Source organism: Cupressus sempervirens, chromosome 8 (assembly GCF_028749045.1).
Source record: "Cupressus sempervirens isolate cs-2001-9-10 chromosome 8, ASM2874904v1, whole genome shotgun sequence".
NCBI classification, from domain to species: domain Eukaryota; kingdom Viridiplantae; phylum Streptophyta; class Pinopsida; order Cupressales; family Cupressaceae; genus Cupressus; species Cupressus sempervirens.
The window spans coordinates 155870593-155897703 of record NC_143125.1 but is presented as its reverse complement, the minus strand read 5'-3'; the positions used below and the strand labels follow the sequence as shown (position 1 = coordinate 155897703).

At 32.6% G+C, this 27111-nt stretch overlaps 1 long non-coding RNA gene across 3 annotated transcripts in view; it reads right to left on the bottom strand.

The window, feature by feature from the left end:
- Nucleotides 1-27111, bottom strand: part of LOC149542026 (uncharacterized) — a 269466-nt gene that overhangs the window by 87349 nt on the left and 155006 nt on the right. The window contains exon 3 of one of the 3 annotated variants that reach the window (XR_016355410.1): nucleotides 18698-19081. The exons of 1 other annotated variant lie outside the window; for it this stretch is intronic. This is a non-coding gene — a long non-coding RNA (uncharacterized LOC149542026). Of the gene's footprint in view, nucleotides 1-18697; nucleotides 19082-24907; nucleotides 25180-27111 lie in introns of those variants that run through there. One more of the 3 variants, XR_016355413.1, reaches the window with a different exon arrangement.

The window sequence follows — 27111 nt, the reverse complement described above, 5'->3', positions numbered from 1 at the left end:
CTTTCATTAGCTATTATTTCTCTTGAGTGATACTCTTCTCCTAGGATTAGTTCCCATGTGGTTCTTTGAGGTAACCCTTTTTGTCATTGACTCGATTGTTCTCCTTAGTGACATTTTGCTTCAATTTTATGAGGCTCTTGATATGAGAGCTGTAGTCTCTTTGGAGGTAGGGTTACTTGGCTATCTTTCTTTTGGAGGGTAGATTAAACCTTAATATTTTTGAGGGGGTTAACTATCGACTACTATTCCTACATGTTTTATATTTATTTTGTGAAAGAGGTTATGGATTTAAGTTTTTGGTACCCTTGCTTCACCCAGTTGCTTGTTGATTTTCATTTTTCTAAGCATTACCTTATGTGTACCTATTTTCTGGACAAGGGTGTCATTCTTAACCATGGGTCAAGTACCCTACTAATGAGTTGAACCTTTTCATTCTTAGTAGGATTAGCTTCATAGATGTTGAGAGAGCTCTTGGTATCTCTCTATTTTTTCTTATCTCTTCTCACTCAGCCTATAAAAATGGCACCACCTTCTTTATGAAGCACTATAAGGTTTCATTTATTAGGGGTTGTATTTTTATACTTTATTCTATTTTTTAGGAGCAATTGTTGGGAGTTTTCTACCTCTGGCTAAGAGGGGTTTTAGGTGCCTCTATCCAATTTGATGATGGCCGACCCAATAATATGAGGTGGTTTTACCCTAGGGTGGCTCTAGGTGTAATTCATTATGCTGAGAGGCATTCTATATAGTGACAACCCAAAGAATATTTGATGTTAAAAAAAACTCTAGAGTTTTAAATTGACATTTTGCTAACTGTTGAGTGGATACTTTGTGAAAGTGGGGTTTCCTCTTCCACCTCTATAAAGATGCTAAGTATATTTCAATGTTCAAGGTTCATATTTTGTGACTTTTCTCAAAAAAAAAAACTTCTTTGCCTCATTTTTTAGCCCATCCCATAGTTTATAAATTATTTTTGGCCAAGAGTATATTACAAATCAACTCCAAATAAACCACTTAGTTTGGCCTACAACCAAACCTTTGATAAGAAAATAAGAAAAAAAATATATTTATCAAATAGGAACAATTTATATTGTAAACAAGCTATCTAACAATTCAGAAATTACCTTCGATTATAAAAATTACATGAATATGGTAGTAAAGTGTTGTGTTATAATTCGATAATTGGATTTGGATTCTAAATAAAACTAAATACTAATTGTATCTTTTCTATATTTAATATGTATTATTTATGTAATTTTTCTTTTCAACTATGATATGGCTATTATATTATTTCCAAACAACACATAAATAAATATTATACATCGCTCTTTTAATTGTACATTGAAAATATTTTATTTACAATGATAAAATCTAATTGAATAGTGTTTCTTTGATTAAATAAATTGAAAATTGATGATTATTTTACATGTAGCTCAATAAATTATTATAAAATTGTACATCTCATCACAAATTAAAATAACGTGACCAATGTGTTTAAATCTTAAACATAAAAATACATTCTTTGTAAATTCACAAAATAAAAATTAAATACTTGGAAAAATATTTCAAATAGTACATATGAATTTTACTTTTTTAGTTCAAATATAAAATTATAATGGTTCTAGATTTTACTAAATTTTATACACTAATTCTAAATCCAAAAAAATCCAATGGATGTGTATGGTTTTTGTAAATCTTAAACATATAAATATTAATTTTCTAAAATTAATTTTATAAAGTCAATTTTACATACATGTGGGGAACAAAATATCTTTCTCAAGTGGGATTAGATAACTCAAACCCTAAAAAAAAGTAACATAAAGTTAAATGAAATCATAAAAGAAATTCACAAAACCAAGTATTCAAAAGCATTTGAACGAAGATATGAATATCTAGAGATATGGGTCCCAAAAACTACAACATTTAAATTTAAAAAATAAAGGGGTTTAGGCAAGAACCCTAGACCAAAAAATTGAAAAACTGCTCATTAAGAATGGCAACTAAAAACCTAAAATAGTTAGTTGCACACTTCTAAACCAAAAAGGAGAAATGACATATAAAAAACTATTGGAAGACAAAATAACATCACAATAGACCTCTTTCCACATGTAGTCAACCACCTTCATAGGATAAACCATCAGAAAGAAGAAAACTAGAACCAAAATGGCGCCAACCAAAAATAAAACCAAGAGAAGAAAACCCATCTCAATAGGGTTTTGCTCCACCTCAAATGGAGTTTTCTAGGGAAGAAACTAGAAGACATCCAATATTATAAGAGGAAAAAGATATGAAACAAAACTTGAAGACTATTGAAACCTGTGTACAAAAGGGCACAACACCAAAGGTGGGAAAAAACCCCAAAAATTGTACAGTGAAGATGGAAAACACCAAGAGGGACATCATGCAAGCCCAAAAGAAGCTAAGAACTATCAACCAATAAAAGAAACCAACATTAGAATTATCCATAGAGAATTTTTCCTTTAACTTGTGATCTCCTAGGCTAACCTACCAAAGTAAAATAATAGAGGACTTGTGGAATGCAAAATTGGGGAACAACAAAATTCCTCCCACAAGATCCCATTTAACAAAAAGAAAGTTAAAAAGGACTAAGTAGAAGAATATCTATATGAGAAAGATATAAGGTTCCCTACATGCACCGGTGTAGGCTAGAAATCCTTGGATGCATAAGAAAAAACCTAGCACCCAAAGGAGTGAAGAAAACCATAGATTGTATAGTCAATTCAATCTATGATAAGAAGGAAGGAAAATGGAGAAAAAAGCACCCGAACATAGGATGAAAATTCAATCAATACCATTGGACTATGGGGAGAAAGGGATCCCCCAAACTAGCCATTAAAAACTTCAAAAAATATAGGCGTAAACTACCACATGACCTAGTTTGTAACTGTACACTAATGCAGTACAACTAGGACCCAACTAGGAAAACTACACCACTTTAATTTAAAACATAAACAAGTTTGATAAGGGTTGATGGATTGAACCAAAGAGAAAATTCACTTTGCTATGGTTTGTAAGACTTCTATCTAAATCCTTTCCTTTTAACTGATGACATTTACTGCACAATTTATTTTAGGTTATAATGGTCTTGACCTTCTATGGCCTAGTAGTTGTTGCTAGTCTTGGAGCTAGAATGGTTTCGTCAAACAAATGCCAACTCAAGTTCTTCCCCAAAGTGTTTCATGAGGTAATTCCTCTCTTGATATTATTTTGAATGTCAAAGAATTTGATAGCGCATGTGCATGGCTAGAATAAAAAACCTTGATAGATTATTTGTGGGTCACACTCCTTTTGAAATAATGCTATGAGAATGGGTTTCCAAGGTTTGGTTACCATAGGGTGTCCACCTTGAGTATGTCAAAAACCTTACCAAGGGATTTTTTCTTTTTCTCTTTAGAAACCCTATCCAAGCTGAGCATGTGTTTTTTCAAGTCCCTTGGTCTGTTAGGTCCTCGTTGCTTGTCTTTTAGAGACAGTCTTGTGATTTTTCCATCTATGATGATCTCAAACCCAAGGTCCCCTTTTGGGTTAATTTCCCAAGGCTTACCATTCCATGTTGGTCTTTGTTGAAAGCTATTGCACAAACTATTGACAAGGTGATCAACATTGAACCTGACAAGTTTTTTAATGCTCATCCTCAACATAGGTTTAATGTTGAGATCAAGCTATCAAGGGACCTCAAGAAATCTATGGAAATCTAGATAGTTGGTACCACCTTCACCTGTTTGTTGCTTAACTCAAATCTCCCAAACACTTGCCATAGATGTTAGTCTATGAAACACAAAATTATGGATTGTCTCTTTTTGGAACATAGTCGTTAGCTAGCCCTAGAAGCCAAATCAGCGCCAACTAGGAAAAAGGAGGAATCGACTACTATTGTGAAGAAGGGAAAATGATCTACTATGGCCAAGGAAGGCTCTTTGACTCAAAATAATGGTCAACCTAGCAACATTCTAGCATCGTTAGTCTCTTTGGTCCCTTTTCTCATGCCTCTGCCTATTTCCAACCCTAGTGCTTAAGGGGTGGAGTGTATTCATACCCTAGAGTCTTGTCCCATTGGGGTTCAAGCACCATAAGAAAATTTTATGATTTCGTCACAATCCCTTCATTGTTAATGAAACCTAGAAGGTTGAGACAAGGTTTTTGATAATGGGGAAAATATATGGTGGGAAAATTCTCTTGGTTATCCCTCATTCATTTCCTCCATATTTTTGCATAACAAGTTCTCCTCTCTTGGGGACAAGGACAACGTCCAAGATGTATTACAATGAATTGTCTCTCATGGATTGTGGCGGTGCTAAAAAACCTCCCTAGATAATACTCTACTCATGATACTGGGCATCAACTTGGTAATATTAATATTATTTTCCTTCAATAGGTTAAATTTGCTAAGTTTCTTCTCAATTCAGCTTGCCACGTTATTTGGCCAGATAGCTCACCATGTTTGCTTCACATCATGAGGCTGGCTGAGGTGGTGTAGTCACTCTTCTTTCTCCTCATTTACTTTCTTCTATTATTTTGCATGCATTTGACCCCATGCAAATAATTGTTTGGATCTTATTGTCTTTTTAGAATCATTATTTTGGTATTGTTAATGTTTATTCTCCCAATAATGGGGTTGAGTGCTCACACTTGTGGCGCTAGTTGGTAGATCATCTGCCACCTACCACTTGGGCTTTTTGTGGGGACTTCAATATGGTTGAGCTGGCTACTGATAAGGTAGGGATTTTTCATTTTTGATGGTCAATTGGCAGAAGAGAAGCTTGGTTCTATGTCCATAAAAAGCTAGGGCTTTTTTATCCCAATGATAACCATCACCAATCTCACGGGGTTTGGCATACTTGGTCCATCTTTTGAGTGGGATCTAACAAGGTGTTTAAGAGACTAGATTAGGACATGCTTACATCTTAGACCTTTTTAAATTTTTCCCAAGAGTGTGAACTACCCATAACCCCTTTACCAAATGTGACATTGTTAGATCATTTCCCCATTGTCTTTTGTACTATCTGGCACATAGTCCAACCCATTACTTGTAAAACCCAGTTTTATCTCAATATTTCCTTGTTGTCACATATACCCATAGTTTCCCAGATTCTTTATGTTTGGAACCTTGAACCTAGGCCCCATGCCTCATATGGGTGGATTCAATGGTGGAATGATGCCATTAGTCATATTGTGAGATTTATTTGCATTTATGGGTGATAGCTGGCCAAGTACCATAGAGGATCTTATGAAGCCACCACAAAAGATCTTGATATGACATCTAAAGATATTTCCATGAATCTATTTGATACATAATTATAGGTTTGGATTGCCAATCTTCATCACCAGAAACAAGTTCTAGCTAGGTATGCTCCTTGGGGAGCTCAAATCAAATCCTACCTCCATTGGTTGGATGTTGATAATCAAGCTTTTAAGGAATTTTCAATGCTCTACAGGCTCACCACTCTACTATGGGAATAGAGCACATTAGGGAGGACCAATAGGTTTTTTTTAATTTTCTTGATATCCTCCAGGCTTTTGTGTACTAGTATGAAAAGGTTTTCACTGCACAGGGTCCTTTCTACTACATGTGACCAATCTCTACAAGCCTGTGTTGTTGTCACTCCTAACAAAATTTCCCTTGAGAATTATGCCTTTTGTAACCATAAACTTAATCTTTCTAATTTTAAGGAGGATATCCTCTCCATCACTGATGATAAAGCCCTTGGGAATGAGGACTTCCCTTGTGAATTTTTCAAGGTCATATGGGATGATATTTGCCATGATCTACATAAAGTCTATCTTAAAGCTTATAATGTTCATTTCTTAAGTAGCATAATTAATGAGGGAAATATTAAGTTAATACCTAAAACTAGGGATATGAAAGACATATATAGTTGGAGGTCCATCAATTTTTTGAACCTCTCTTACAAGATCATTGACAAGGCCCTCTCATTTAAAATCAAGCATCTGCTACCAAAAAATTTTCACCCTGAATAAACTAGCTTCATCAAGTCTAGATATATTTTGGATACTATTTTTTTTGTTTAGGAGGCTATGGAGTGGGCTTGTCAATCCAAAAAATAGGCCTTGTTTCTTAAGATTGACTTTGCTAAAGCCTATGGCTAGATTGAATGAACTTTCATTTTGGGCATGCTTCAAGACTTGGGGTTTGGTCCTAATTTTTTGCAATCATTTCAAATTCTTTTTGGGAATGCTTCTTCTTTTATTACCATCAATGGCTGAAAATCTAAAGCTTTTGGGCTTTACAAATATATTTGTCAATGTTGTCCTTTGGTGCCTTCTCTTTACATTTTGGCTACTGAATAGTTTGGTTATATTAGATCACCAATGCTATTTCTTGGGGCCTTGTGCATGGAATATCCCTCCCTAATTCCACTACATAGCTTATGAATGGCCATTTTGCAGATGATTCTTTCCTCACCCTTCTTGAAGATGAAGACAATATTGTCAACACATTGCAATGATTGGATACTTTATGTCTCACCTTAGGGTTAGCTATTCAATAGAATAAGACCCTTTGCTATAGACAATCTTTCTTGCCAGACCCTCAATGAATTCAATGATATGAATCGAAATGGGTGCAACATGAAGAACTTTTTTTTTCTTTCTAAGCATCCCCTTTTCCTTTCAAGCCTCCCCTGAGGACAAGGTATTTTCTAGTGGCTAATATTTGTAAATTGGTTAATTTTACAAATTTTTTGGTAGTAATTTTTGGCTAATTTTTTTAGCTTTAATGCAACCTAAATTGCCACATTTTGATTAAATTTAGTTCTAAAATGTTTTAAATTGGTCAATAATTTATTTTATTTAAAAATTTAAACTTTAAGATTTGGCACAATATTTGATACATGATTAGATTTGATTCACCTAAATATTATATATTATCAAAGAAATTAAAATTAATTCACCCATAATTATTATAATTATTAGTTACTTTAGGGATATATCACCAATATTTAATTTTCACTATTGATTTAAAATATAATGTAATTATCCTCATGATTTCCATGAGATAAAACATGTTCAATTTTGATTTGCAATATTCCATGATGATTAGCAAACTTCCTATTATTATTGAGATTCATGGATATTTTCTACTCAAAAATTATGATTTCAAAATAATCGCCAATGTAAATAATATTAAAAATAAAAAATTGAGAGATTTGTCGATAAAAATAATTTTGTTTTTCAAAATAGTGAAAGATTCACCAATATTTTATATCTATTTCTAGAGGGGGGTTTGTTAAAGTTTACCCTACCTATGGAGTTGTGGAATGCAGTCCTAGCTCGGATTGAGAAGAAGTTGGGTTATTGGATCACCAAATCTCTTTCCCTTGCCCAAAAATTTCAAATCTACTCCAAAGTGTTGGATGCTACAAATGTTTATTATTCCTCTTATTGGGCCTCATCAAAAGCTTCATATGTCAATCTTGTATGAATTTTGAGGGACATCCTCTAAGCCTCTAATGCATCACATCATGGCTTTCACAGAGTGGCCTAGGACTTATGTTGTCTACCTAAAGGCTCTAGTAATCTTGGACTACTTTCTGCTTAATATCAAGGCATTTTCCTTTGTGTAAAATAGGTCATTCAGGCTCTCACCGATGATGAGGCCTAGAAAATTTTGTTCTGTCACTACATTTCTTCAAGCTTTCAGATTAATTGACCATCTTGGAAGGGGATTAGATTTCAAACCCTTCTTGTGATCTATGAACTAGTGAAAAATTAGGCCACTTTTGTTGCTAAAAGCATTTGGAAAGCCTAGAAAACCATTAAGCCTTGGCTTCATTGGGCTCACGATGGCTTTAGAGATGGGCTCTCTATAAACCTTCAAAACTAGTGGTGGTCATGTTTGATTGCTATCCAAGGTGTGCCCCTTGCCAAGATTCAAGGAGCTAGTGCTCTACTCCTATTTAGATGGGGAATCAAGACACCCAAATCTCTCTTTTCCAAATTTTCTATGAGTCTTCGCTCATGGGAGGACCTACAGGTGCAGTTGTGGGTTAATCATCCAGATTGACAGATAGTTGATCTTCTAGTTTCTATGGTGCCTCCCCATATATTACACAATCTTGGTATTCAATCATCTCTCGCAAAGTGAAAGGACTAGAAATGGTATCTTGCTACTCCTTTATCTACTTATAAACCCAAGTTGGGTTATCGGTAGCTATTTCCCCACCTTCCTATGGTTGAGACCCTTAAGCAATGTTGGCATTTGCATCTTTCTCACAAGAATTGGAGTCTTAGATTTGCAACAAATTGGAAAGCTATCATGGAGTTGAAGATAGCTCACTTTTCTTGGAGTATTCTCTTCTAGGGGCTACCACTAGACCCTTAAATCTAACATTTGGGTGTCTCAAACCCTATATGTCCTTTTTGTGTTTAGCCAAAAAGCTTCCTACACATTTTTTGGTTCTAAGGGTAGGCCCAAAATTAATGGCATTAGATTCATGATTTCTTCAAACCCTTTTTCCCTTAGGGCTTTTCCTAGCACATGGTTGTCTAGGAGATTCAACTAGGTTCTCTTTTAAGCATTTCTAGATCTTGCATGCTTTCAAAATGGAGATTTTGTTTATTATCTCAAAAGATCACAATGCAATTTTGTTCTCTCATAGATTTCTTGATATAAATTTTTCTATGTATGATAAAGTGTGGATTTTTCATAATTTCATGATGCAGATTCAAGTACAAATGAACAAAGTGGCACTGGAGGTGGTGCATCTACATGAGCTTTTAGCTTAGTCGGGTAATGCCCCTTGTAAGGTCCCTAGGGTTCTACTAGATAGTTTATTTGGTGATTGTACATCTCCTCATAGTCGCCAAAGAGGCTATAGTAGCTCAACTCGCCCTTCACATACTCCCAAGTTACAATCGTTATGCCACTCTTCTAGTGGTTCCTCCATCTATCCTTGATGTGGGCTAGCCCTCTATTTATAGGGACCCTAAATAGGTTTTCCCCTAAATGGATCTAGCTATCTCTCCCCCTAGGCCAGAGGGAGAAAAAGATAAAGATGATGCTATTATAGGTCTTGTTGATGGATGGGCTTCCCCAAGCCATCCACTAACCCTACTGATTTTAAAGGTTCTAATGACAAAGATCCTCCCCCAGCTAGCACTACTCTTGTAACCTAAGGGCTTTACTCTTGTTTTGTATTTTGTTACTTTGTCTTCAGCCTTTGGGATTTTATGTTTGTTGGTGAATAGTTGACTCGTTCGATCACATGTCATTTGAACTTGTGGGTTGATCTCATATCCTCTGACCCTTTTTTGTGAATATGTAACTTTAAGATTTAATTAATAGAAAATGGACTAGATTCATCAAAAAATAAAAGGGTTTAGGAAGGAACCCTAGACCAAAAACATGAGATAAATAATTCATTTAAAGTAATTGATCAAAAGGAATGAGAAGAAAAACTATTAGTTAAAAAATGCAACCAACAACCTAAAAGAGTTAGATCTGACCTTTTGAACCAACAAGGAGAAAAGGAGATAGAAAAAATGAATTTAAGAAACATAGTGTCACCAAAACCCTCTTTCCACATGTAGTTAACCACCTCCATAGGATAAACCTTCATAAAGGAAAAATTAGAAGACAAATGATAGCACCCACAAACAAAACTAGTAAAAGAAAACCCATATCAATAGGATATTACTCCAATCATTTACATTACACATTGTCTTTTCCTATGCCTTATATAAATCTTAATTATAATAGTACATATAATATAAAAATCCAACCCTAATTTAATCCTACCTTTCACACCACTTATATAGTTCCTTAAGAAACTACATGTTTGGTGCTTACTCTAATTTTAATCCTAACCATACCACTACTCCTAAAATCAAATGTGTAACTATAACCATAGCCCAACTTCTAAATCCAACCCTTTTCCCAATCATGTTTCTTGAGCCTTAAATCTTTACACTAACCCTAATCTAACCTCTAATCCTAATTGAGACTCTAAACCTAATTGTAACTCTAACTCTTACCCTAACCCTAACTCTAACACTAACCCTAACCCCTAGCACAACCCCAATTATAACCCTAACCCTAACTCTATACCTTACCCTAAACCAAACTCTAAAACTAACCCTTACCCTAACTTTAACCCAAGTGATAACTGTTACCCTAACTCTAACTCTAACCCTAGATCTAACTCTAATCTTAAATCTAATCCTACCCCTAACCCTACCCATTAGTACAACTCTACTCCTAGTTGTAACATTTTACATAACAATATCCTTAAAATAAAATAAAAACAAATCAAAGTTATGCAAATTAAACACCATATATAGAATTAAAAAAATATAATATTGAAGAATAATTGATACTAAACTTATCAAAATAGACCTAACCCTAACTTTGAGGTCATAGACCTAACCCTAATCCTAAACCTAACCCTAATCCAAACCTTAATCCAAACTCTAAACCTAACTCTAACCTAAACCCTATCTATAACTCCAACCCTTATCCTAACCCTTATACCAACCCAAACCCAAAACCTAACCCTAACCCTAACCTACCCCTAATCCTTACTCTAATCCTAACCCTTATGCTAACCCTAATGCTAACCATAACTCTAACCCTAACCCTTCCTCTAGCCCTAACACGACTCTGCCTAGCAGAACCAAAGTCCACATCTTAATCATAGATTTGCCAAGTAGAAGTAAAGTCCAAAAATCCATCATCGATCTACCCGACACAACCAAAATCCAAAATCATGTCACAGATGTGCCCAAAATTGATATACCAAGCACAATCCAAGACTTTAAATGGGAGATGCAAGAATTCCTCATCATCATTATCCTCCCCTTGGTTGCTATCATAGTCAGTTGATACCCTAGCACCGTTCCCCTTGGCCGCCATTGCCTAAAAAATTACACACTATGTCTATTTTGAGAATGAAGAATGAATTGTTTCCATTGAAGAAATGTAAATTTACATCAACAGTCTATTGTTGCATTTCTAGATCATGATAAATGTATAATAACACATCAGTAATTGATCTTCAAGTCTTTTATTTTAAACCCCTCCATGGTTTGGTAACTAATATTTGGATATATATGAAGATTTATTTTGATATTTTTTCCCAAGAATGGTATCATTAAAGTTTTAGTGACCACTTTATAATGTATTTGGATAGGTTGAGTCTTGAATGTTAGATGATAAAAATAGCGAAACCTTTTAATCAAATCATTATAAAAATGAAAAATACCATTGAAATTATAATATTTGAACACATGTGTGATGATGAATGTAGGGAAATAATCTAGGGATTCTAAAAATAATGAGGATTTGTAGGTGGACTTTGAAGATGATGAAGATCTAGATGGGCTCTATGGGATTCTATGTCTTGTCCCCTATTACTAGCATCATTTTGGCTTTGATGGCCTTTGGTGCAGTAGGAGGAGGATAATTTGTCTCCTTTACCCTACTGAGTTCCTTTTGTCACAAAATTCATGCATGGGGTTTATCTTTGTTTGTGCCTTTGATGGTTTGTGTGTCTTCAACACAAGCATATTTAGGTGGTTGTTTGTGCCCCTTTTGTGTGGACTAGTATTACAAGTTAGAGGGGTCCTTATTCAATTGTGATGGGTCCCTCCCTCTTGTAAGACCCTGAGTCTTGGAGCCTTTTAGTTATGTGAGGGGTATTTTTTTGATGAATGATACTTCAAGGAGCTTCTTTTTCATTAGCTATTATTTCTTGTGGGTGATCCTCTTCACTTAGGATCAATCTCACATGTGGTTATTTGAGGCAATCCTTTTTTTATTTTCTCTATTGTTCTCCCTTGTGTAATTTTGCTTCAGCTCCATGGGGCTCTTGATGTGAGGCTTCTAGTCTCTTTGGAGGTGGGGTACTTGGTTCTCTTTCTTTTGGAGGGTTGATTAAACCTCAATTTTTTTTGAGGGGGTTATCCATCTACTACTACTTCTGCATGTTCTAAATTTATTTTATGAAAGAGGCTATGGATTTAAGTTGTGGGTATGCTTTCTTCACCCAAATGTGTGGTTTGGAGACTCCTCTCCTCACCCTCATAGTTTGCAATAAACTTGGGATAAAAATTTTGTTAGCTATTTCTAGTTTCTAGCCTCCATGTTTTGGATGCTTGTTAATTATCATTTTTCTAAGCATTACATTATGAGTACCTATTTTCTGAATAAGGGTGTCATTCTTGACCATGGGTAAGTTACGAGTGGTTCTAACAAACCCAAGCACCTTGCCAATGAGTTGATTTTTTTCATTCTTAGTAGGCTTAGCTTCATGGATGCTGAGAGAGCTCTTCCTATCTTTCTATTTATCTCTTCCTACTTAGCCTATAAAAATTGTACCATATTGTTGATGGATTACTGGAAGGTTTCAATGATTAGGGGTTATGTTTTGTACCCTATTATATTTTTTAGCAATAGTTGTTGGGAGTTTTCTACCTTTGGCTAAGAGGGATTTTGGGTGCCTCTTTCTAACTTGATGTTGATCAAAGTAGTAATATGAGGTGGTTTTACCATTGGGAATTTCTAGGTATACTTATTTTGAAGCCTTAACAACTGAGTCTCTCTGCTCTAGCCCTTTTTGTTATTACCTTGTTTCTTCTAGTAGTCTTCTTCTATATAATGTTTGTTCTTGGTGGGTTTTATACTAGAGTCACTTCTATCTAGGTGGATTTGATTATGGTAGGTTTGGTTTGCACATGGGGGGATTAAGTAATTCTACCATTTTATATTGTGTTGGAACCAATGATATCTCCCATGTTTTTGAAGTTTCCTTTCAAATGGGCCTATTTTCTCTATTTTTCTTTTTGGTCTAAAGGATGCTATAAATTTTAAAGGGCCCTTTAGTCAACTAGTTGGTTTTGGTTAATATAATACATATTTTTTGGGTTATTCAAACCCCTAGATGAAGTTCGAATTTTCCTCTAAAACTTTCTTTGAGAGACTCCATTTTTCTAGTTTCATGGTTCTTGAAGCCAACTATTCTTTGTATGATGGTTTAGTGAGATTTAAAACCCATTTGATTTCTACTTTGTAGAGGTTGTATTTGCTTAGTGTCAACATAGTACATGCTAGGTTTCTCTAGGAAGCTAGTTTTTTCTTGTTAATTTATCATTTTGTTGTAGTTTGTTTGTGTTTTTTTGGCTACTAGAATTTGTTTCGTAATATCTATGGTAGATTTCCCCTTTGGTAGGGTTCTAGATCCCTAGTTAAAACTAGCTATATGGAGTTTTAGGTCCCCTCAAAACCTTCTTTTAGCCTTAATAAAAAAATATTACCATTGAAATTGGCATAAATTTAGTTGTGGTCTTATAATAACCATTTCTATACAAATGATCCAGTATTTGATTGCCTTCATAGTTGACTATATAGTTTTAAAATATGGGTATTTTTTTGTAGAAAAGGCCATAGCTAAAGGGGAACTAGTGTAACTAGAAATATTTCTACTCACATATGACAATGAAGTATAATTTATTGAGTTAGTACTAGCTCTATTTAGATTCATATTAATATCAATGTTTTCGATTAGAGGAAGCTGGATAAGGGCCTTGAACTCAAGTAAAAACAAAGAAGAACTAGAACTTTTTCGCTCTAGGTCATTACAACCAAGAAATAGAAAAGAAAATCTCTAACACAAACTCCTAGAGACCCACCTTAGAGAAAAACTTAATAAAGAACTGAGTGAATTTCTACAACAAAACTTCCAACCAATTGCACATATAAAATACCATGAACTAATGGAGAAAATAATTTATTGTTGAAGAATATTCAATTGAAAGGATGTGGGGGAAGTTTGGAATCAAGCATGAGAAACCTCTATAGTATGCCAACGTAATAATTTTAATTGGAATCTGATGCTAAAGTATCAGATAACAATGAGGACACTGACATGGAGGATGAGGAGTATGTCGAAGGAGAGGAAGAGAGTCATGATGGGGAGGATGAAGACATAGAATTGAGCAATAGAATACATGCATCAAGGTGGACTTAGGCATGATTAATCCTAGCAAGGAGATTCCCACCAAGGATGTGGCCTAGAAATAGGGAGTGAAAATATCACCATGGAAGAGAAGGATAAGGGGAAGACTTAAATGGATGCTTTGTAGGAAAGGATAAAGGAGATGGAATCCAATTTAATCATCTACTTGGATAAAATGTAGAGAAAAAATGATTATGTGGACGAAATACACAAAGAGGCTATCACTAACATCGAGCTAGGAGTTATGGCTTCAACACTTTTTAAAATTCAATGTGAGATCTTGGAAAGAAATATTCTTGGAGTTGTCACTAGTAAGAGAAAGATGAAAAAGGAAAGGTAAGCAGAAAATAATATAGGCACAAACAAAAAAGGAACAAACAAGTTGGGAACAAACAAGAGACACCCCTATCTAGATGCAGAAGATGATGACCTAAATGGAGAAAAAGATTTTGGGTAATATGTAGGCCCTTCTAAATAAGGTAAATTCCTTGGAGTGCAATATCCAAGAGTTTGTATCTAATAATGAATTTTGGGTTTCCATGTCTTCCATTTTTTATACTCAGATGAAGATGATGATTCTTTTTTTTTTTTGACACTATTATAGGGAAAAGAAAATTGATGAAAGAAGGAAAAACAAGCACGAAAATTTGGAGGTAAATCTTGAAGTTGCTGAGCCTAAAGACTAGAGTGATGACCTTAGGTGCTTGGAGAATGACTAGGAGGCAATAAAAATTCTCGACTTATTTTTTCCTTAACTTTTTCTTTTATATTTTTTTTGTGTTCCTTTCTTCTTGCTAGAGTCACTAGCGAAACCATAGGTTATGGTCCTACTTATTTTCTCTTTTTCTTTACTAAAATAGGATAACTATTTTATTACCATTATGGATATTTACACCAATATCATGTATGACTCATTATATATTACATACATTTTAGTTAATGTTTCTAGTTTAGTTTTGGCTATGGCTTTTTTTGATATTTTTTAAAGAAGGTTCAACATTTGGCTATAACAGTTTGTGTTGTGCTAGCTCGTCCATTGATTGTAATGGTCCTTCATGGGGTTTTCTATTGGTTCTTTTTCTTTTGGTTTAGCGCCCTCTCCCTAGCATTTTCATCAATAACATGGGGAACATGATGTTCCTCTAGAAATTTGTTCTCTTGGTGTGAGAATGATTCCACATAATGTTTGTGAGCATGTGTGGTGTAAGGATTTTTTTGGAAGAAATATTCTCTTTGTAAATATTATCTTTGTTTAGGTGAAGGAGAAGAAAGATAATCTAAGGTTATTCGAGAAGAATCATCTATAGTATGTCTAACATCTATAATATGTCTGACATCTATATCATGGATAATATTTTGAAAACAATAATAAAAATTATCTAGGGCTATCTACAATAGGATTATTGGGAACTTGAGATTAAGTGGAGGGAGTATGGTTAACTATATTAGCATTATACTCATTAACAAATACCTTGCTACAATCTTTATATTCCATGCATTTTGGTAAAATTTGAACGAAAAATACATGAAACATTAATAATTGTCTTGAAATTTGTGTTATAAGGAATAAATATATTAGTTATCCTCAGTATACTATATGAATGAATATGATGAAGAAATACAAACATAATAAATATAAGAAGATATTACTCATTGCATGTGTTTTATTAAGAGAGGTTAGAAGAAATGTGGAGATATAAGTGATTTTACACCAATCCATCATAGAAAGGTAATGTTAACAAACACAAAACTAGATCTAAAAGTAGGGATGTGAAGAGGAACTAAATTGATTTGAAAAAGAAGAGACAAAGCTATTAATTATGCAAAGATTATTTAACTATAAAATTAAATAGCATAAAGTATAAAGGTAGGTGGCTAAAAAAAATGTGATATAGGTGGACCTATATGCCCAATTAAATAATATGATGTATGCATACAAAGAATATCCATCTACCAAATCAAAAGAGAAAACACTATGAGTCAGGTCCACTAATATATAATATGGGTTCAATGGTTATGAAGGGTAGATCCACACTTCCCATATACATTAAAATGAAAAAACCTACCATTAAGTTAAATATGAAATTTGCAACCCAAAGGGATGTAGGGTGCTAATGCATGATCTAGATAAAGGGGAATTTTAGGTATTCTCTTTACAGATAGAAATATGTGTAAAGTGTCACAAAAAAAAATGAAATTGCAAGGGAAATTATAATCAATTATTTGATGTCTTATGTAATATAAAAAAGTAATTTGCAAAGAGAATTTAGATGAATATACCCACCTTGAGAGCTAGTAGAGGACAAGTGAATTTTCGATATGGGCCACTCTAAAATTTCATTAGAATCAGGAATAGTTCAAGATTTGGAAGGTGATAAGACCCATACTTTCTATGTGTAAAATTAATAGACCCTCAGGAAAATGCCTACTTAAAACTCAAATTGGCTTAGTTATGGAGGAATACAAATTATTGAATTTTGTGAGGGATTAGCCTCTGGTTCTAAAAATATAAAAAATATGGATATTCTACTTTGCCACCTACTTTTGGACATAAGAAAGAAGAGGAAATTGTTCTAGGGATGGGAATATCTTGGCCAAGCCCTTCTATAGAGATTAAGCTTAAAATGAAATATATGTAAATGAAGTAATTTTGACATGTAGTAGAGAATAGATCTAAAAAATACAGTATATCATACCATGAAGATGTTATTGTACTTAGAATGTAATCAAGAATGTTCATGCAATATATTTGACTCTTCAAAAAATCAACAAGGAAATCAATTGAAGACAAAACCAAGATGTACCAAATTTTGTAATTTGCCACAAATGGGGATTAGAGGAAGAATAAAACTTGATCAATGAATGTAGATCTCCCTCTTTAATTGTAAACTCCTTTGTTGTATTTTCAATGGGAAAATGAGTAAGATCTATAAAAGGAAATGCCTTGAATGCATAAATGAATATGAAATGATTTGGTATACTTTCATGTTTTGTTATTAAGGTAAAATAGATTTTGAGGGGCCGTAAAATCCAACATGAAGGATTTTAACTAAGGAACTTGGAACCCAACATCGAAAGATAAAAATTAAGTTACTAATAAATAAATGGGGTACTAGGAAAAAAAGGAAAAAGACAAGAAAGAGGAAGCCAAGAAGAATGCTTTCTCCCCCAAAACAAAAATGGTAGACAATAATATCTATGTAGAAAATTCCTACAGTTTGCCCAAAAAAAGAAACCAACAAAGCTTAAGAGTTTCCCTTTGGTCCTTTCTTATATAATCTAAGGGTCATGTCAAAAGAAGGAGAATATTTATTTAAGCATTTTACCTCAATTGTAATGCATCCTTCTTTAGCCTTGGCTGCCTTAGCTTGCCAAGAACTTGGGCCCACTTGAATATTTGAATGTTTGAATGTATGCCTTCAATGGATTATTTAATGTACCAAGTGCACAATTATTATCTAATGGGTATGCATATAGATAACAGACTGTAAAAAAATGAGAGGAAGAATCCTAGTTTTACACATAGTTTAGGGCTAAATTTTTTTGAATCCAACCTTGATTAAAAATTATAAAGGAAAAACCCCAACATTGGGCCTAGAGCCAAACATAATTATAGCCCTAGGACAAGGATGGCTTTGGCCTATTCTATGACAAGGCCCACTTTGGCCTAAACCTCAAGAGTGTGATTTTAGATTGATTTTGGGGTTTGGGAAGTGTGAAGAGTTTAGTCAAGTGGGAAATTAGTATAAATCATGAAACCTAAGTGTGTATGGAAAGTGCCTAGGTAGAAAATACATTATGTCAATGGATGGATAAATGAAAAATAATGCATAGAAATTAGAGACAATCTCAATTTTAAATAAGAAGGATATCATTAATTTAAAATATGTATGTACATTTAAGTCAAATGTGAGGTCCTACCATAACAAACACACTAAAGTAGGCTAAAAATTGTACAAAAATGAAAACAAATGGATGCTTTCTTTTTAGGACCAACATAGATGAAGAAATATTTTGAGAGAATAATCAGAAGGCTATAAATGAATTATAAAAAGAGAAATGACTTTGATAACCTTGGTTAACTTCAGCTATAAGATTATTAAGTCTAGTGCAAAGAGAATTAAAGTTATTGTAGAAATGTTTGTAAAGGCTCAAGAGTCTAAATATCTTTTCATTGGAAGCTATTGACAAAGGTATGTACACTAGTTACAAAGAAGGTAGGGGACCCAATGTTGTACCATTTCCCAAATGAAGGAGATGACAAAGTAGGTGATGGAAGATCATAAAGATATGAAGAAGCTTTCCATGAATATTACCCAACTAGAAGCAATTAAAGCTTTAAATAATTTAAATTAGGTGTTGCTTTGTTGTTACAATTTTTATATATATTTTCTCTCTTTGTCCATTGGAAGATTTTCTACTTGTTCTTTGATAGTTTGCTATAGATTGAAGACTGTAATTATTTGTAAATACAGATTATTGCAATATATAATGGAATAAATATCTAAGACTAAAAACCAACTGAATGCAAGGACTAGTGTTAGTTAAATTATCATCATTAAAAATCTTTAATTATATTATAACTCTTTTACGATGAGTATACTGTTCAAATAAATTTCAGGAATGCTTAAAATAAATTTAGGTTTTTAATATGATTTAAAACATCCATCCAAAAACGTAAGCAATTAATTTTATTATAAAAAAAATTTAATACTGAATAATTGAGTGTGTTTTTAGATTGAATTTTTGCTTCTACTCAATGATATATCTCAACATTTTTGTCACACTCACTGATCTATGTACAACTCTGATAATCACTATTAAAATTCAACAGCTTTATACCATATTACAGGCTTTTAACAGATTTTCCAAGGATTTAAGTTTAACTAAGAAATTAAAGTATCCAAGCTAGAAAATGTACTGGTTCACCGCACTCCAAATCCAAAGAAAAAGCTGAACCCAAATAGCATTTCAACATGCTCTCCACTTAAAGAAGCGTAGTTGAGTTTGAGGTAACCGTAGAATAATGAAGTGTAGTTGAGTTTCTTCTTAGTTAAGTTAGCATGAGCTTGACTTGCAGGTAGAGAAAACTGCACACATCCTCCAAACTCAGCTGCGTAAATAGACTACAGTAACACCTATCTACCCATTCACAAATATACTATTAATAGAGCGTTAGAACGTTGACATGACGATTTCAACGTGAGCAAAATTGTAGTCCACAAAACCTTCTGCCACAAATTTTAATATCTTCATAAGGTTCGATCAACATAAATAGTTTTCCTTTCTTATTAGTTTCATGCCCTAAATAGCAAGGTGATGATAGGATATATATTAGATATTTATTCAAGCATTTTGGATGGATGCAAGGAAGTTGTTCCACCATCCGATTCCACAGACAATATTGGATAGATAGATCTGTTGATTTTTATTCAAGCAATGGGAAACTTTTCTTAAAGAATATCAAATCTAATTGACAAATTCAATGATTCTCGGACTTTTTGCTGTATTGATAACTACTTGTTCCAAAATGAATTTAACTTGTTCCACGTATGAAGGAATTTTTGTATTAGATATGTTTTATTAAAGAAAAGTATGAGAACGACTGGAATCTAGCTCATAGGTCTACGGTGAATATATCACGGGATTGAAACTGTGGCTTCTTCCTTTTGACTCTTTCGGATGTCTTTTTTTGGTACGGTTGTGTTATTCTTATTTGGGTTTGTTAGCTTATTTGCCTATATAGTACTAAGTATATTCCTCGCTTCACATTAATGATTCTCTCCATAAATGTATTATAATTATTTATTTTTAATTTCTATTTATTCTATTATTTATGTTCAACTATCTATACAAATGGATTCGGATAGAAGATTTTGAAAAGTTTTCACATTAATTAAATATGAATACTTTTAAATTTAAATTTTCAATCGTGTGAATATTCTTATAAGAGTTAAAAGTGTTTTAATTATTACAATCTTGCTTTCAATTAAAAAAAAACATTATAACATAGATTGATTTGGTCACTCATGTGATGAAGGAATGATACAACCAAGATTGTGCTATATGATACTAGCAAGAAACATGCTTTGCCTCACTCCATTAGAATTATAAAGTAAAAGTTGTAAAGATCAAATCATTAGTGTGTAAATATTAAAAGTAGTGCTTACCATTTTTTGTGGTATAAGATTACAATGGATACCTCCTTTGCATTTAGAGTAGACATTAGAGTAGACATCACTAGCAATCTTGTTTAAGTAATAGAAAACTTTTCAAAAAACTTAATGTTGAAGACATACAAATATATACCAATGTAATTGAGTGATTTTCTTAAAGGAAAATGTCTTATTGAAAATAGATAATCTCAAACAAATATGAATTTAAGTCCCCAAGGAAAAAAAAATAAGTTTTAAAATATACTATTTAAGAAACTTGTCTTAGTTGTCTAGCTTAGGTTTATATATATATATATATATATATATATATATATATATATATAGATTTTATCTAAACATTTTGGTATATATTTTATTGAACTAGTGTATATATTATGTAGAATTTTAAAAAAAAAATATATTATGTAAAGAAAAAACTAAGTTGGATTTACCATTCTTAACATTTTAAAAAAGTTATTTTGTGTGTCACAAAACCTTGATTTTTTCCCTCTTGAATCTCTACAAAGCCCTTCACCCCCAAATACCAAGAGAAAGCCCTTCGCCTCTGAAAATTAATAATATTGGTCAAAATTCCTCCCTCTCCACCCATACCCACAGTGATAGGGATCCCATTTCCTTTGCTTAGAAGATAAAAATGGAAAATGTCAAGGTCCTTGATGTTGAGAGTGAACTATGGGGAGCATGAGGATGAGGAAACTGAAACTGAAGGTAAAAATGAGGAACTAATGGAGGAGGTATCTAATGGCTCTTTTCCCTCTAGGGTTTCTGATACCTTCAAAATGAAGACCATTACCTTAGATTCTAAGAAGGGGGGGAATTTTGGGGAATAAGGTACAATTACTTTACTTGTGAGAATCAAGAATTTACATAGTCAAACTAAAGTGGAAGTTATTGGGGGAGATGATGGGAAAAAGCCTAAACAAATGGAGGGAGATCATAGTTAGCTAGAGGGGGCCACTATGGGAGAAACACACAAAGATAAGGGGATCCTAGGGATTGAGAGGAAAGAGAAGTCCATCGCAAACTTGGTCAAGAAGAATGCAAAGTTACAAGATAAGTTTGACAAGTTACCAATTTCTTGGTGTGGGGGATGCATTTGGTGGCCGATACCCTCTACATCATGCTAAATACCAAGGAAGGCACTGATGATGCTAAGGACATGGAGACAACTTGCTCACTATATGACTTATGACTAGTTGTGACTACTTCTAGAGAATCCAAGGAACTAGAGCAAGAAGGATTAGCACTTGTTGGTGTGCATTTAGTTTAGGTTTTTGTTCTATGTTTAGTGGCTTTTTTAGTTTCCTAAGGGCTCTCTTTGTTAGTTTTTATTGGAATTGTTTAATGACCACTATTGTTTATTTTTTCACATAAATTTATCTTCAACCTCCATCCTACCATGCTTCTTAAACCTACAATAAACTTTAATTGTACTAATTTTAATGGTTTTTGTATGTTTTTAAAATTATTTTATTAAGTATCTCTCTACACCTAATGTCCTACATCCTTAGGTAGGCTTAATTAATTTTAAAAGTGGTAACTAAGAATGATGTGTATATCTACAATATATAGAAGTTCTTCATATGATGGAAAAGGTTAGGTACAAGGATTATGAGTGGAATATACCAATTAAAGGTTGAACCTTGGTAAATGCCTCACCAATAAAGTGTTGCAACTACTACTCTAAATTAATCACTCCCCAAACCTTCCTATTTTTGAAAACAAATAATCTTGTTGGTTTTTCTTGTGATAGATAATTTTTCATTATCCATACAACATTGTATACCAATATGCCAATAAGAGTTGAAAAAACTCATCCACATTTATAATTCAATAAAATTAAGTATTATAATTGTAACTATCTTATTGCATTAATATGTGTGTATTTTGATTTAGTATTAATTTCATGATCTTATTTTCCAACCAAATATTTAGTGTACAATTATGATTAAAATAAAGCCTAATGTTGAATTTTTTTTTTTTTTTTGGGTTCTATAGTAGGGGTTTTTGGCTTTCGCCTTACACTATTTAAAAAACTACCATATAGAAAAATTATGTGGCTCATACTACTACATATACATACATACATACATACATACATACATACATACATACATACATACATAAATACATACATACATACATACATATATATATATATATATATATATATATATATATATATATATATATATATCTATGTTTGTGTTGTGGCTAAAATCCTTCTCCTACTAAAGTTATTAGTTTTTCCCCTACCTAAAGAGATGCCACTAGGTGGTTTGTCCTTGACTATTTAACTAAACCTATATTAGACCTTTACTAGTCAATATTTTCCAATGCTAGTTCTAATGTCAATATTAAACTATACACATTGATATGAAATTGGGTACATTATTTATATAATTCTGATATTTTTTTTCACTACCATGATGATTTAGTGAAGGTACATTTTTTATTAAAATATTTAATTTAAATATTGTTTGTGTGGATGATTGCATCATTAGACATTGACAACATCACCTTGATAACCTATTACATAACTATTAGTATTATCAATTATATATAACATACAATTAATAATAGTATAAAGAAATGCACTAAAAGGTGAATTTTTAATAGTATCTATATGTAGTCTTCTTAAGGTCTAGTTTAGATTTTTAAATTCCAATAATGGATTAGTTTTCTAGTCTTAGTGCTTCTCTCAATGTTTTAGATTAATAGGTAAAAATAGGTCTTATAGGGACCCAAAAAACCATATATTATTTATAAAATTAAAAGCATTAAAGTCCAACAAACAAACTAAAAGAAAAAAAATGTGAATGGAAAAACCTACCAACAAGAAAAATAGGAATTCAAAACAACTCCAAAGAGGTGGTAGCAAGTTCCCCTTTAAGGTCATACATCTTCAACATTGCCTGCTTCAACTCAAACAAATTAGGATGAGAGTTAGCATCTTGACTAGTGGAATCACTTTCCTTAAGATCTATCACCAACAAAGTCCTAGTATCCCAATCTACTCTCTACATTAGCCTATTTAGACAATCAATAGACACAAAAAAAATATTTTTGCAACTATTAACAATCCCCTTAATAGAGCCATTGACCTTCATTTGAAACTCTTCCAGCTTACTATATTTTTCCCCTTTCAACCCCTTTGTTATTAGAATTCTATAGTTTCCCTTAAATCTCATCCAATTTAGTGCTAAGGCTATGTAGTTGACATTAAGGGTATTAAAAAGTTAAATATCCACTTCTCGATCCAAAAGAAATAAAGAGAATATGATTTTGGCTATTTGGATCATCCCAAAGGGTGGATAAGCCTTCATATATTTTAGATCATTCTCCAACAATTTGACATACACTTAGATTCCATATCAATAGTCTTTAAAAGGTGAATCAACTTATATTCCCTCATCTCATCAGAATAGTGCTTAATATCTTGCTAATTTATGTTCTTTGACTTTGGCAGAACAACATGGTTCTAACAAAATAAAAATGCTCTATATGGTACTTTATTTGAACCTATTTGCTGTAATAATTTGTAACCCTCTTTTATTGAATAGGTACCATCTTTATATGGGGTCCGTAATAATTTTCTCCACTATTGGAGAAAAAAACATGTTTATTTTTCAAGATTCTGTGAAGAGAATCTCTATCTTGTTGTGACAATGGTAACTAATCTGGGTCCTTCCAAATGACTTTTCCAGAATTAATGTTGCCCACTGAAGTAAAATGACTAACTTGTGTTCCCCAATGAGCTTCTGAAACTATTATGATATCATTAGAAGTTTGGAAAGTAGCTAAGGGAGGGTGACCATGTCATGAGTCTCTCTAGAATTCATCCAAACTCCCATTATTAACTTCCCTAGTGACATATTTAGGCACAATGTCTCTTGAGGAAATCATAAAATTCCAAATGGCCGAGCCCTGAGGGGGATCCAACATTGACAAGATCCTGGATGGGTCATTATTATTCAAATACTTTTGTTGCATAATCTAACACCATGTGGATTGAGGATTTCTATAGGTCTACCAAACTAATTTGCCATCGAAAGCATTATTTATTTGTGTTCAATCATGTACACTTGCTCCTCCAAATTTAGTAATGTGTGCCATATCTTGAAGAGATATGAGGGGAATTTTCTTAACCTCATCCATATTTCCTAACCAAAGGAAGCCTTTGGTTAACTTTTATATTTGTAACAAAATTGATAGAGGAGCTTTTAGAATAGCTAGATAATAGTTTGGAATTGTTGAGAGTACCAATTTGATGAGGAGGATTCTTCTTGATATTGATAGCCATGTAGCTTTCCAAGCCACAACTATGCTCTGAATATGTTGAAGGATTGAGGACCAAAATCTTTTATTAGTTGAGCCAATGAGAAATGGAATACCTAGATAAGCAGAAGGTAACAAATCCACAAAAAATCCCAAAATCCAAACTGTCTTATCAGATATGTCTTTATTATTATTAAGGAAATATATTTTTGACTTTTGCACCTTAATTTTTTTTCCCTGATAAATCTGAATAAAGTTAGATATAATGCTTAATTTTTTGAGCCTCTTAGACTTGTGAAAAACCAAATAATATGGTGTCATCAACAAAGAAAGAGTGTGTGACATAGATATTTGTACCTATGATGCGTGCACCTTGCAAATTTCTTAACTCATTCTAATATTTAATAGTTTTGTTGAATGCTACTATCATGATGGTGAACAAGGTCAAAGATAAAGGATCCCCTTGTCTAACTCCTTTATGTTGAGGAAAAAAAAACCCACTGACTTACCAATAACTATAGTCGAAAACCAAGCTCCTGAAATACATGCTTTAACCCAAGTACACCAGCCTTTCAAGAAACGCATTTTAAGTAGAACTTGAAATAAGAACTTATAGCAAACTTTGTCATAAGCTTTTACCATGTCTAATTTGATGAAAAAATTTGGGGTTTGGTTGATATTGATGGAGTGAAGGACCTCATTAGCCAACAAATCCCCTTCCATGGTTTCGTGACCTAGGATAAATCCTCCTTGTTCAATGTATATAATACAAGGAAGTAAGCACTGTATTCTTAAATAAATACACTTGGTAATAATCTTATATGTTAGATTGCATAAGAAAAGTGGTCTAAAGTCAAAAAATGTTTTGGGATCTTTAGATTTTGGTATTAATGTAATATTCATGGTGTTGAAGTACTTGAGTATATTCTTATTTTTCCTTGACTCCCTAGCTCCAGCTAATAAATCCTAATCAATAGTATTCCAACAAATTTGAAAAAATAGAGTAGTAAATTCATCGAGGCCTGAGTCTTTGTTTGGGAGAAAAGTAGAAACCACATGTCAAAATTATTGGATAGTAAATGGGGCAATAAGCATGGCATTCTCACGAGAAGACACTAGTTTTGAAATGGTTGCTAAGATCTTATTCACCTAAGAATCTAAAGGTGAAGGATGTGTGGGTGGGGCAAGGAGATTCTTAAAAAACTTAAGTTGTTCATCACAAATAAAATGTGCAATTGAAATGAGATTCCCCAAATTTGCTTCTTTGATTTCAAAGATTTTCTTAGCATCCCTCTTTTTTTTGGCTGAAGCATGAAAATATTTTGTGTTTTTATCACCTTATTAAAGCAACAATAATCTTTATTTTTGTCTCCAATAAAATTCCTCTCTATAGCACAGTTCTTCCCAATCTTGCTAAAGAGTCTTCTTTTTTGCACAGGTCTCTTCATTCATGCCATTTTGAATGATTCTATTTAAAACTTCATCTAATTGCAATTTGACCTCTAGGTAAACGTACAAAGTTGTGTCAACTTTCAGGCTAATTTATCAAAATGACTGAATTTGAGTATTCCTATCTAAAAATAATTTTTTTTCAAATATATGATCAAGATAAATTCATTCTAGCTAATTTATATATGGTCTCACACTTTCCCAATTGGAAATGTCTATTAAATTCATGTTTTATACTAGTTTGTATCCAATTACTAAAAAATTAGAATTATTTCAGAAAGTAGCATTTCAATAACTATTTCAAATTTTTATTATATTTTTTTAATAACATATAAACACCATTTTATAGAGCTCAAAGTCAATAATATTCTCATATGGAGTTTATAGTGTTTTAATTAGATATACTATATTATAATTAAAAAATTCTACAAGCATGTATTTTAACACTCATAAAGATGTCAATTTTGAAAAGGAAAAAAATATTAAATTATATGAAAAAATTTAAAAATTAAATCACGTTCTAGGGGAAAGAATCCTCTTCTAGAATGTATAAGTTTTCTTCTAGTTAGATTAGATTTGTATTGAAAAATGTGGTGGGAGATGAAAACTATCGATTTTAGGTGAGATGAAATTTGAAGCATTATAAAAGATAAAATATAGGTCTAAAGCCAATTTTTATTTTTGATTATTCTAGCTATATATGTTATCTATAACATAGTCTGAGATCAAAGGGAAATAGGTTTATTTCTATATAATTTTGTGGTAGGAGCTAGACCCCTAATTTTTAGCATTTTTTAGTAGCTAAAAAATTATGTATAAAAAATATAAAAATATATCAATTCTTATTCCAAATAATTATTAAAAATTATAATCCTAAACTTCATCCATTTCTACACATTTGATTAGTTTATATCATTTTCAAATTTAAAATAATAATACTAGTTTATGTCATTGAAAGTGAAAAATTATACTTTTGTGAGCCATTTCCTTTAGAAAAGGGTGACACATGTTTATGCTTTTACCCCTCATCTTTTTTTGAAAAGATATTCTTGAAAACATGTTGATTCCAAAATTTGATAAGGCTTTTAATATGCTTCAATTTCATAGAAAATTGGCACATCTTAGATCTAGTTATGTAAGGTGCATTTACCCACCACTATTTTAGAATATTCAAAAACTGAGGATGCCAAAGCCACATTCTTTCAAATTTGAAAGAA